At 36.5% G+C, this 11,129-nt stretch overlaps 1 pseudogene; it reads right to left on the reverse strand.

Moving 5' to 3' along the window:
- Positions 1-265: 265 nt before the first annotated feature.
- LOC101136550 (26S proteasome regulatory subunit 4-like) lies at positions 266-5,242 on the reverse strand (annotated as a pseudogene).
- Positions 5,243-11,129: the final 5,887 nt, after the last annotated feature.

Genomic DNA, 11,129 nt, shown 5'->3' on the forward strand with positions numbered 1-11,129 from the left:
GGAATTTTTCTTTTTTCTTTTTCTTTTTTTTTTTTTTTTGTTTGTTTGTGAAAGAGCACACTTTATTGGGAAGCAGAGTGCTGCACAGTGATCGACAGATGATGGCTGCCCAAAGGGCACTTACACATCATACTCCAAAAGACACACAGGACTTTTTGCTAATAAAAATCAACAGGAACAGGGATTCCTCTGGGCAACTCCCCCAATCTCATCCCTTTCAGGCGTCAGGATATCTCCCAAACACTTTCCTAATGGCAGCTGTGGTTCACCAGAGATAGAGCCGCTCGGGGGAGCCTTCCTGTTTCTTATAAAGAATATTTTCTTTAGATTTTTTTGAAGTCTTCATTTGTTACTTTCATTCTACTTTCTCTTAAGGCCACAGACCAGCTTCTCTACATGTTACCTTGATGTCAGCACCAGAGAGGTCATCTTTAGCCATAATCAAATCGTCCAGGGTTGTATCATCAGCCAGCGTCATCCTGCTTGTGTGAATCTGAAAGATGTGCTTCCTAGTCTTTTCATCAGGAAGGGGGAACTCGATATTTCTGTCAATGTGGCCTGGTCTGATAAGTGCTGGATCCAAAGTTTCTATTCAGTTTGTGGCCATGATAACTTTCACATCTCTCCTACAATCAAATTCACCCAACTGGTTCAACAGTTTCAACATTGTTCACTGAATGAATTTCTTTCTCACCACCAGAATTTGAGTCATATATTTTTGTTCCAATGGCATCGATTTCATCAATAAACACAATGGATGGTGCATGTTCTTCAGAAACTCGAAACAATTTCCATACAAATTCGGGCCCATCACCTAGGTACTTCTGAATAAGTTCAGAGCCAACCACTCTCAAGAAAGTGGTGGAGGTTTGGTTTCCTACTGCTATGGCTAACAAGATTTTACCTGTGCCAGGTGGACCATAGAGAATGACCCCCTTAGGAGGCTTTATACCCATCTCTTCATAATATTCAGGATGGGTTAGAGGAAGCTCCACAGATTCCTTAATTTCCTAAATTTGGTTGTCCAACACCCCAGTATTGGCACAGATCTCCTGGGGGGACTTTTCCACCTTCATCACTGTGACTAGGGGATCCATGTCATCCATCAGCACCCCATCACAGCATGCACCTTGTGGCTGAGCAGGACCAAGCATCCAGGTTTCAGCAGATCCTTGTCTACAAATGAAAAAAAATGCTGACGTAGTGTTCTCAGCCCACAGATGTACACATAATGGTCACTGATGATCTCTTCCAAAGTTCCTACTGACATTGGGGTCCCACTCAGATCATCCACTTTTGATCTTTCCTCCTCTTGCTTTTCTTCTAATGGTTTCATTAGTTTCTGATTTCTAATTAATTATCCCTCCACGAGAAGATAGTCTTTCATTCTCTTTAACTTCAGTAATTTTAATGGGCACTGAGTGTTAGGTGTCAACAGTGGCAGTTTGCTGGCAGCATCTGGTTCCTTTGTTCTCTTCTTTTTCCCCACTGTAGTTGGTACAGGAGGTTCATATTTCTTTTTCTTGTCCTTGTCATCTTTCTTGCCACCTCCAGGAACATGACCACACTCTGACTTTGACCCATCTTGCCTTGGCCACTTGAGCTGAGGATTTTTTCATCAATAGACATTGATTTTTCATCAATAGACATCAGAGATATTGACCTATAGTTTTCTTTTTTTAATGTTTCTTCGTCTGGTTTTGGTATCAAGGTAATACTGGCCTCATAGGATGAGTTCACCCAACATTGGTGCACCCAAATATATAAAGCAAATGTGTGTGTGTATATATATATACATACACACACACATATATATATTTAAAATTGTTAAATCCTCTCATTGATTTGATCCCTTTATCATTATATAATGACCTTCTTTGTCTCTTCTTATAGTATTTGTGCTGAAATCTATTTTCTCTGATATAAGTATAGATACTCCTGCTTTTTTTTATTTCCATTGTCATGGAATATCTTTTTTCATGCCTTTGTTTTCAGTCTATGTGTGTCTTTATAGATGAAGTGTGTTTCTTGTAGGCAACAGATTATTTGGTCTTGTTTCTTCATCCATTCAGCCACTCTGTTTCTTTTGATTAAAGAGTTTAGTTTATTTACCTTCAATATTATTATTGATAAGTAAGAACTAACTCCTGCCGTTTTGTTATTTGTTTACTGGTTGTTTTGTGGTCTTCTTTTCTTTTTCCTCCTCTCCATTTTTCTTTTAGTGAAGGTGATTTTCTCTGGTGATTTCTTGCTTTTTATTTTTTGTGTGTTTGTTGTTTGTTTTCTGTTCTGAGGTTACCACAAGGCTTGCAAATACTATCTTATAACCTATTATTTCAAGCTGATAGCGCTGTTTGCATAAACAAAGAAATAATCAAAAAGAAAACTAATAAAAACTCTACACCTTAACTTCATCCCCCAACTTTTAAGCTTTTTGTTGTTTCTATATATATCTTATTGTACTGTCTATGTCTTAAACAGTTATAGTTATTATTTTTTATTAGTTCATCATTTATTCTTTCTACTTAAGAGTAGCTTACACAGCACAGTTAGGTGTTATAATATTCTGTGCTTTTCTGTGTGCTATTACCAGTGAGTTTTGTTACCCTCAGATGATTTCTTATGGCTCATTAATGGTTCTTTTCTTTCTGATTAAAGTATTCTCTTTAGCATTTCATGTAAGGCAGGTCTGGTGTTGAAATCCCTCAGCTTTTGTTTGTCTGGGAAAGTCTTTCTTTCTTCTTCATGTTTTAAGGACATTTTTTACCAGGCATATTATTCTAAGGTAAAAGTGGTTTTTTCCTTCAGCACTTTAAGTATGTCATGCCAGTCTCTCCTGGCCTGTAAGGTTTCCACTAAAATGTCTGCTGCAAGACATATTGGAGCTTCATTGTATGTTAGTTGTTTCTTTCTTTTTTTTTTTTTTTTTGGATTCTTTCTTTATCCTTGACCTTTGGGAGTTTGATTATTAAATGCCTTGAGGTAGTCTTCTTTGGGTTAAATCTGCTGGGTATTTTATAACCTTCTGGTACTTGGATATTGATATCTTTCTCTACATTTGGGAAGTCCTTTTTTATAATCCTTCTGAATAAACTTTATACCCCTATCTCTTTCCCTACCTCCTCCTTAAGGCCGATAACTCACATTTGTCCTTATGAGGCTATTTTCTAGAGCCTGTAGGCATGCTTCATTGTTTTTTATATTCTTTTTTCTTTAATCTCCTCTGACTGTGTATTTTCAGATGGCCTGTCTTCAAGCTCACTAATTCTTCCTTCTGCTTGGCCAATTCTGCTATTAAGAGACTCTGATGAACTCTTCAGTATATCAATTTTACTTTTCACTCCAGAATTTCTGCTTGATTCTTTTTAATTATTTTAACCTCTTTGTTACATCTGATAGAATTCTGAATTCCTTCTCTGTGTTATCTTGAATCTCTTTGAGTTTCCTCAACACAGCTATTCTGAATTATTTCAAAGGTCACATGTCTCTGCTTCTCCAGGATTGGTCCTTGGTGCTTTATTTAGTTCATTTGGTGAGGTCATGTTTTCCTGCATGGTATTGATACTTGTCGGTGTTCATCTGTGTTTGGGCATTAAAGAGTTAGGTATTTACTGCAGTCTTTGTAGTCTGAGCTTATTTGTACCCATTCCTCTTTGGAAGGCTTTCGAGATGTTTTAAGGGACTTGGGTGTTGTGATCTAAGTTTCTGCTTTAGGGAGCACCCCAAGCTCAGTAGCGCTGTGGTTCTTTGAGACTTGTAGAGGTACCACCTTGATTGTCTGGAACAAAATCTAGAAGAATTCTCCAGATTATCAGGCAGAGACTCTTATTACCTTCCCTTACTTTCTCCCAAACAAATGTAGTCTCTCTGTTCTGAGCAACCCGAAGCTGGATGTGGAATGACAAAAGCACCCCTGTGGCCACCAACACTAGGACTATGCTGTGTCAGACCTGAAGCCAGCACAGCACTGGGTCTCATCTAAGGCCTATTGTAACCATTCCTTGGCTACTGCCTATGTTTGCTCAAGGCTATGGGGTTCTATAATCAGCTCTACAATCAGCAAGTGATGAAACTAGTCAGGCTTATGTCCTTCCCTTCAAGTCAGTAAGTTCCTCCAGGCCCCAGGTGGGTCCAGAGTTGCCATTACAGGAGCCAGGAACTAGAATTAAACCTTAGAAGTCTACCTGGTGTTCTATTTTCCTGTGGCTGAGTACAAAATACTGTACTCAAACCAGATTATACAGCTGGTCCCACTCTTCCTTCCCCTTTTCCAAGGTAGAGGTCACCTCATGACCGCCACCAACACAGGTCACAGGGAGTACTGCCTGACTACCGCTAATGTTCCCTTAAGGCCCAAGGGCTACTTAGTCAGCTTATAATGAATTCTGCCTGGCCTGGGATTTACCTTTAAGGGCAGTGGGATCCCCTCCAGCCCAGGGAAGGTCTAGAAATGATGTTCAAGAGTCAAGTCCTGGAATCAGGGACCACATGAGCCCCTTTGATCATATATCCCCCTGTGGTCAAGCTGGTACCTAAGGCATAAGACAAAGTTCTTTTTACTTTTCCCTGTACTTTACTCAAACAGAAGGATTCTTGCCCTGTAGCCACTACAGCTGGGAATGCACTGAGTCTCAACTGAAGCCAGCAAGTTTCAGAGTCACATCCAAGACCCATGATATGGTACCTGGGTATCACTGTGGGTTATTCAGTGCCCAAGGGCTCTTCAGTTAGCAGGTGATGAATCCTGCCAAGGCTGGGTTATTCCTGTCAAAGCAATGAGTTCCCTTCTGGCCCAGGTTGTGTCTAGAAATGCCATCCAGAAGCTAGGGGCTGGAAAAGGGGCCTTCACAACTCTGACTAGTGCCAGATCCTGCTGTGGCTGAGGTGGTATCTAAGGTACAAGACAAAGTCTTCGCACTCTTCCCTCTCCTCTCCTCAAGTGAGAGGAAAGGGTCTCTTTCAGAGCTGTGAGCTGTGCAGCCTGGGCTTAGGGGAGGAGAAATGCCAGTGCTCCAGCTGATGTCTCAGTAGATCACATGCCTTCCAAGTCCACTGGCTTTGGGCCCAGTTCAGCACTAGGACTCATTCAAGAGTTGCAGTTCTTGTGACCTAGTCTGCCTTTCTTTACTTAGAGACTCAGAGCACTTTCGCCTGCAGCGGTGAGGTTGGTGGGAACTCAAGGTCCTACCACTGGGATCAGTGATTTCCCTCTGGCTAGGGCTGGTTTAAATGCTCCCTTCATGGTTGGGCATCAGATGAGTTTGGTCTGTTTTTGCTTTCTGCTATCAGAAACCAGCACTGAGTTTAATGCCTCACAATTGTCGCGCTCTCCCATTCTCCAGCACACAGAATCATTCTCCTCCCCATGCTGCCACTGCCAGGGGACAGGCGGCAGGGGTGGTGTTGATAATTCAAGACTGTTTTTCCTACTTCTTCAGTGCCTCTTCCAGTGATATGAAATTAAAACCAGGTACTATGAATGCTCACCTCATTTTCTGGTTCTTTTGAAGATTTTTTTTGTGTGTAGATAGTTATCAAATTGGTGTCCATCCAGAGGGGGTAATCATTGGAGCCTTCTATTCCACCTTCTTGCTCCCCACCAAGCCTGCATGGAACTTTTTTTGGTGTATATTTACTCTTAATCTATGTGTTTTAGTCTTTTTTGGAGATAGGATCTAACTCTACACCCAGGCTGGAGTGAAGTCGTGTGATCATGGCTCACTGCAGCTTCAACCTCCCAAGCTCAATCAATCCTTCCACCTCAGCCTCCAAAGTAGCTTGGACTACAGGCATGTGCCACCATACCTGGCTAATTTTTGTACTTTTTGTAGAGATGGGGTCTTGCCATGTTGCCCAGTCTGGTCTCAAATTCCAGGGCTCAATCAATTTTTCTGCTTCAGCCTCCCAAAGTGCTGAGATTATAGGTGTGAGATACTACACCCTCCCTTCACATTCCTTTTTAATCCATACTTCCCACTTCCTCTTGCTTCTGCCACCTCCTATTTTTCAGACAACCACTGATCTACTTTCTTTCACTTTGGATTTATTTGAATTTTCTATAAATTTTATAAATGGAATCACATAATATATGGTCATTTTTGTCTAGTTTATTTCATTAGCATAATTATTTTGCTAATTAAGAAGGAAAAAAATAAATAAAAGACATCCAGATTAGAAGTGAAGAAGTAAAGTGGTCTTTATTCACAGTCTCCATAGTGGTGTATGAGAAAATCTGTTAGAATCTATTTTAAAAGCTACTAGAACTAACAAGCAAATTTAGCAATGTGGTCATGCCATTTTATTGCTAAATAGTATTCTATTGTATGACTATATGATAATTTATTTTTACATCTGTTAATGGTTATTTTGTTGTTTTTGTTTTTTTAATATTTTATTTTATTTTTTAAGTTTCAGAGTACATGTGCAGGATGTGCAGGTTTGTTACATAGGTAAACGTGTGCCATGGTGGTTTGCTGTACCTATCAACTATCATCTCAGTATTAAGCCCAGCATGCATTAGCTCTTTTCCCTAATGTACTTTCAAAAATAAATCTCCCCTCCAGGCACAGTGGTTTACACCTGTAATTCCAGCACTTTGGGAGGCCAAGGCAAGAGGATCACCTGAGTTCGGGGAGTTTAAGACCAGCCTGGCCAACATGGCAAAGCCCGTCTCTCCTAAAAATATAAAAATTGGCCAGGTGTGGTGGTGCAGGACTGTAGTCCCAGCTACTCTGGGGACTGAGGCAGGAGATTCGCTTGAACCTGGGAGGTGGAGGTTGCAGTGAGCCAAGATCGACCTATTGCACTCCAGCCTGGGTGACAGGGCGAGACTCCATCTCAAAAATAAATAAATAATATCTGTATAAAAATTTCTGTACATTTTTTGTGAAGACATGTTTCCATTTCTCTTGAGTAAGAGATCTTGGTTGGATCATATGGTAGATACAATATTTAGCTTTTAAGAAACCATCAAATTGTTTTCCATAGTAGTTGTAACATTTTGTGTTCTCACCAGCTGTGTATGAGAGTATTAGTTGAGTAGCTCTACATTCTCATTGATACTTGGAATGAGCAGTCCTTTTAATTCTAGCCATTGTGTTAAATGTACAGTAGTAGATTATAGTGTTTTAATTTGCATTTCCCTAATAAACAATATTGTTGAGCATCTTTTCAAATGCTTATTTACCACGTGTTTATTTTCTTTTCTTTGGTGAAACGTCTGATCAAATATTTTGCCGTTTTTTTTTTTGTAGATGGAGTTTTATTCCAGTCACCCAGGCTGGAATGCAATGGCGTGATCTTGGCTCACTTCAACCTCCGTCTGCCAGGTTCAATTGATTCTCCGTCCTTAGCTTCCTAGGTAGCTGGGATTACAGGTGTGGCCACCATGCCCAGTTAATTTTTGTATTTATAGTAGGGACGGGATTTCACCGTGTTGGTCAGGCTGGTCTCGAACTCCTGACCTCATGATCCACCCACCTCGGTTTCCCAAAGTGCTGGGATTACAGGCTTAAGCCACCATGCCCGGCCACATTTTGCCTATTTTTAATTGAGTTATTTGTTTTCTTTTCATTGAGTTGTTTTGAAACAGTGGTATTATTTTTAATTTTGATGGATGTGTAATAGTTGTGTATCTTTATGGGGTACATGTGACATTTTGATACAAGCATATAATGTGTAATTATTACATCAGAGTGATTGGGTCTCTATCACCTTAAACATTTATGATTTTTATGTGTTAGGAATATTTCAATTCTATTCTTCTAGTTGTTTTGAGATATACAACAAATTACTGTTAACTATAGTCACCCTATTGTGCTGCCAAACACTAGATTTTATTCCTTCTATTAACTGTGTAGTTGTACACATTTACCTACTGTTCTTTATCTCCCATTCCCACTACTCTTCCTAGCCTCTGGTAACCAATATTCTAATCTCTACCTCCATGAAATCATTTTTTAACTCTGTATATGAATGAGGACATCATTTAACATAATGTCCTCCAGTTATTTCCATGTTGTTGCAAATGACAAGATATTATTATTTTTTATGGCTGAATAACATTGTATTATATATACATACCATATTTTCTTTATCCGCTCATGTTAATGGACATGTAGGCTGATTGTGTATCTTGGCCATTGTGAATAGTGCCACAATTAACATAGGAGTGCAGATGTCTCTTTGATATATTGATTTCCTTCCTTTTTTTATTTGGACCTATATCCAGTCATGGGATTATTGGGATATTATTGAGTTTTGAGAATTCTTTTTGTATTTTGTATAAGTCCTTCATTAGATATACGCTTTTCAAAATTTTTTTGCTCTACGACTTGTTTTTTAATTTTAGTGTCTTTCAAAAAATACTTATTTTAATTTTAATAAAGTTCAATTTATCAGTTTTTTTAAGGATCATGCTTTTGGTAATGTATCTAAGAAATCTTTATCAAACTGTGTGTCACTAATATATTTTTCCATATTTCTGCTAAAATCTTATAGTTTTGGGTTTTATATTTAGGTTTATAATATATTTTGGATTAATTTCTTATATGGCATGAGGTATAGATCAAAATTTATATTTCTTGCTTATGGCTATTCAAGTGTTTCAGCACCAGCACATCTCTGCTGAATTTTCTTTGCATCCTTGTTGAAAATCATTTGCTGCTATATATGAGGTCTCTTTCTGGATTGTCTATTCTGTTTTATTGATCTAGTTGTTTATCTTTTTGCCAATGCCACACTATCTTGATTATTGTAGTTTTATAGTATTTCTTGAGATCAGGTACTGTTAATGCTTTGATTTTGTTCTTTGTTTGAAGTCATTTTGGCTATTCTAGGTCCTTTTAGACTTTTAGAATCTGCTTGCCAATTTTCACTTTTAAAAAGCTTAATGGAATTTGATTAGGAATGCTTTAAATATGTAGATCAATTTGGAGAGAACTGACATCTTAACAATATTGAGACTTCCCATCTATTAACGTGGTATATCTCTTCATTGACTTAAGTTTCCATTAATTTCCTAGAAATATTTTGTAGTTTTCAGTGTACAGTTTCTGTATATCTTTAGTAGGATTTATACTTAAGTGCTTATTATTTCTGATGCTATTATAAATATTAATAGTTGTTTTTTATCTTCAATATCTGATTCTTTATTATCAGTGTAGAGAAATGAAACTTATTTTTGTATAGTGATCTTGTGTCCTATAACATTGCTAAATTTGCTTATTAATTCTAGTAGCTTTGTTATGGACTCTATCAGATTTTCTCATAAACAATCATACAGGCTGCTAATAAAGACAATTTTTACTTATTCATTTCTAATCTGTATAGCTTTTTCTTTTCCCAATTATACTGGATAGAACCTCTATTACAATGTTAAAAATAAATATTGTGAGCAAATATTATTGCCTTGTTTCTTATCTTAGGGGAAAAATATAAAATCTTGGCATCATTACGGATGAAATTAACTGTAAATAAAGTTATAAAAGTTTCCTTTTATCCCTAGGTTGGTGAGAGTTTTTATCAGGAAAATACGTTAGATTTTTACCAAATGTTTCTCCTGCATCTATTAACAGCATCATAGGCTTTTTCTTCTTCAGTTTGTTAATATCATGAATTATGTTGATTGATTTTTTTAAGGTTAAAACAACCTTACATTCCTGGGAAAACTACACTTGGTGATAATATATTATTTCTGTTTATATATTGTTGGATTCAAATTGTTAAAATTGTGTTAAGAATTTTTACCTCTGTATCCATGTGGAATATTGAAAAGTAGCTTTCTTTTCTTGTGATCTCATTGTCTTATTTTAGAATAAGAGTAATGCTGGCCTAACATAATGACTGGGAAGGATTTTCTTTGCTTCAATATTTTGGAAGAATTTGTGTAGTATTGGTATTTTTGTTAATGTTGATGAAATTGCTCAGTGATGCCATCCAAGCCTATAGTTTTCTTTGTGGAAAAGTTTTAACTACAAATTCAATATCTTTAGTAGTTATAGAGTTATTCAACTTATCTATTTATCCTTGAGTGAGCTTTTATAGTTTCTGTCTTTCAATAAGTTAATCCATTTCCTCTAATTTGTTGGATTTATTGGCAAAACATTTTTAGTATTATTATCTTTATTATCTTTGCAATACCTATAGAATATAAAGTCACATCACCATATTGGTAACATAATATTTTTTTCCATTTATTTTCTAATTAGCCTGGCTACATATTTATCAATGTTTTTGTTTTTCTCAGTGAAATAGTTTTGTTCTCATTTTATAAATTTCCACTCTCATCTTTATTGTTTATTTTCTTCTGCTTGTTTTGTGTTATATTTGCCTTACTTTTTCTAGTTTCTTATGATGGAAGATAAAGTCTTTGATTTTGAATTTCCCACATTTCTTAATACAAGCATTATTTCTATTAATTTTCCTTTAATTGCTACTTTAGCAATGGCCTACAAGTATCTATATTTTTTGTTCTCATTTTCGTTCAGTTTAAAATATTTTAATTTTCCTTTAGATTTCCTCTTTACCCAATAGATTATCCTAAAATAAATTTGGTTTTTAAATATAGGGATTTTTTGTAGTTCTTTCTGTTATTAATTTCTAGTTTAATTTTATAGTGGCCAGAAAACATAGTTGACAATTTATATCCTCATCTTTCTGCTGCCATCCTTTTTTTTTTTTTTCTCTGTAGGTAACATGTCTGGTTACTTTTAAAATTTTCTCCTTATTGTTAATGTTGAACATTTTGATTTTGATGTGACTATTGCAGTTTTCATCATTTTTTAATTCTTGGGGTGCCTTGGTTATTGGATCTGTGTTTATAGTTTTCATCAAATTTGGAAAAAAAAGACTATTTATTCAAATACTTTTCTACTGCCAATTTTCCTTTGGAAACTCCAATTACACATATATTTAAATGCTTGAAGTTGTCCCATGACAACTTCATTCTGCTATTCAGAATGATATTCAACTGATATTCTGTTTATTTTTTTCTTACCATTTTATTTTGAATTTCTTTAAGTCTTCAGGTTCTCCAGTCTTATCTTTTGTAATGTCTATTCTGCTATAATGCTATTAATTCAATCTAGTATATTTTCATTATAGGCAATGAAGTTTCATCTTTATAAGTT

The sequence above is a fragment of the Gorilla gorilla genome, chromosome 1 (assembly GCF_029281585.2).
Source record: "Gorilla gorilla gorilla isolate KB3781 chromosome 1, NHGRI_mGorGor1-v2.1_pri, whole genome shotgun sequence".
Lineage (NCBI taxonomy): Eukaryota > Metazoa > Chordata > Mammalia > Primates > Hominidae > Gorilla > Gorilla gorilla.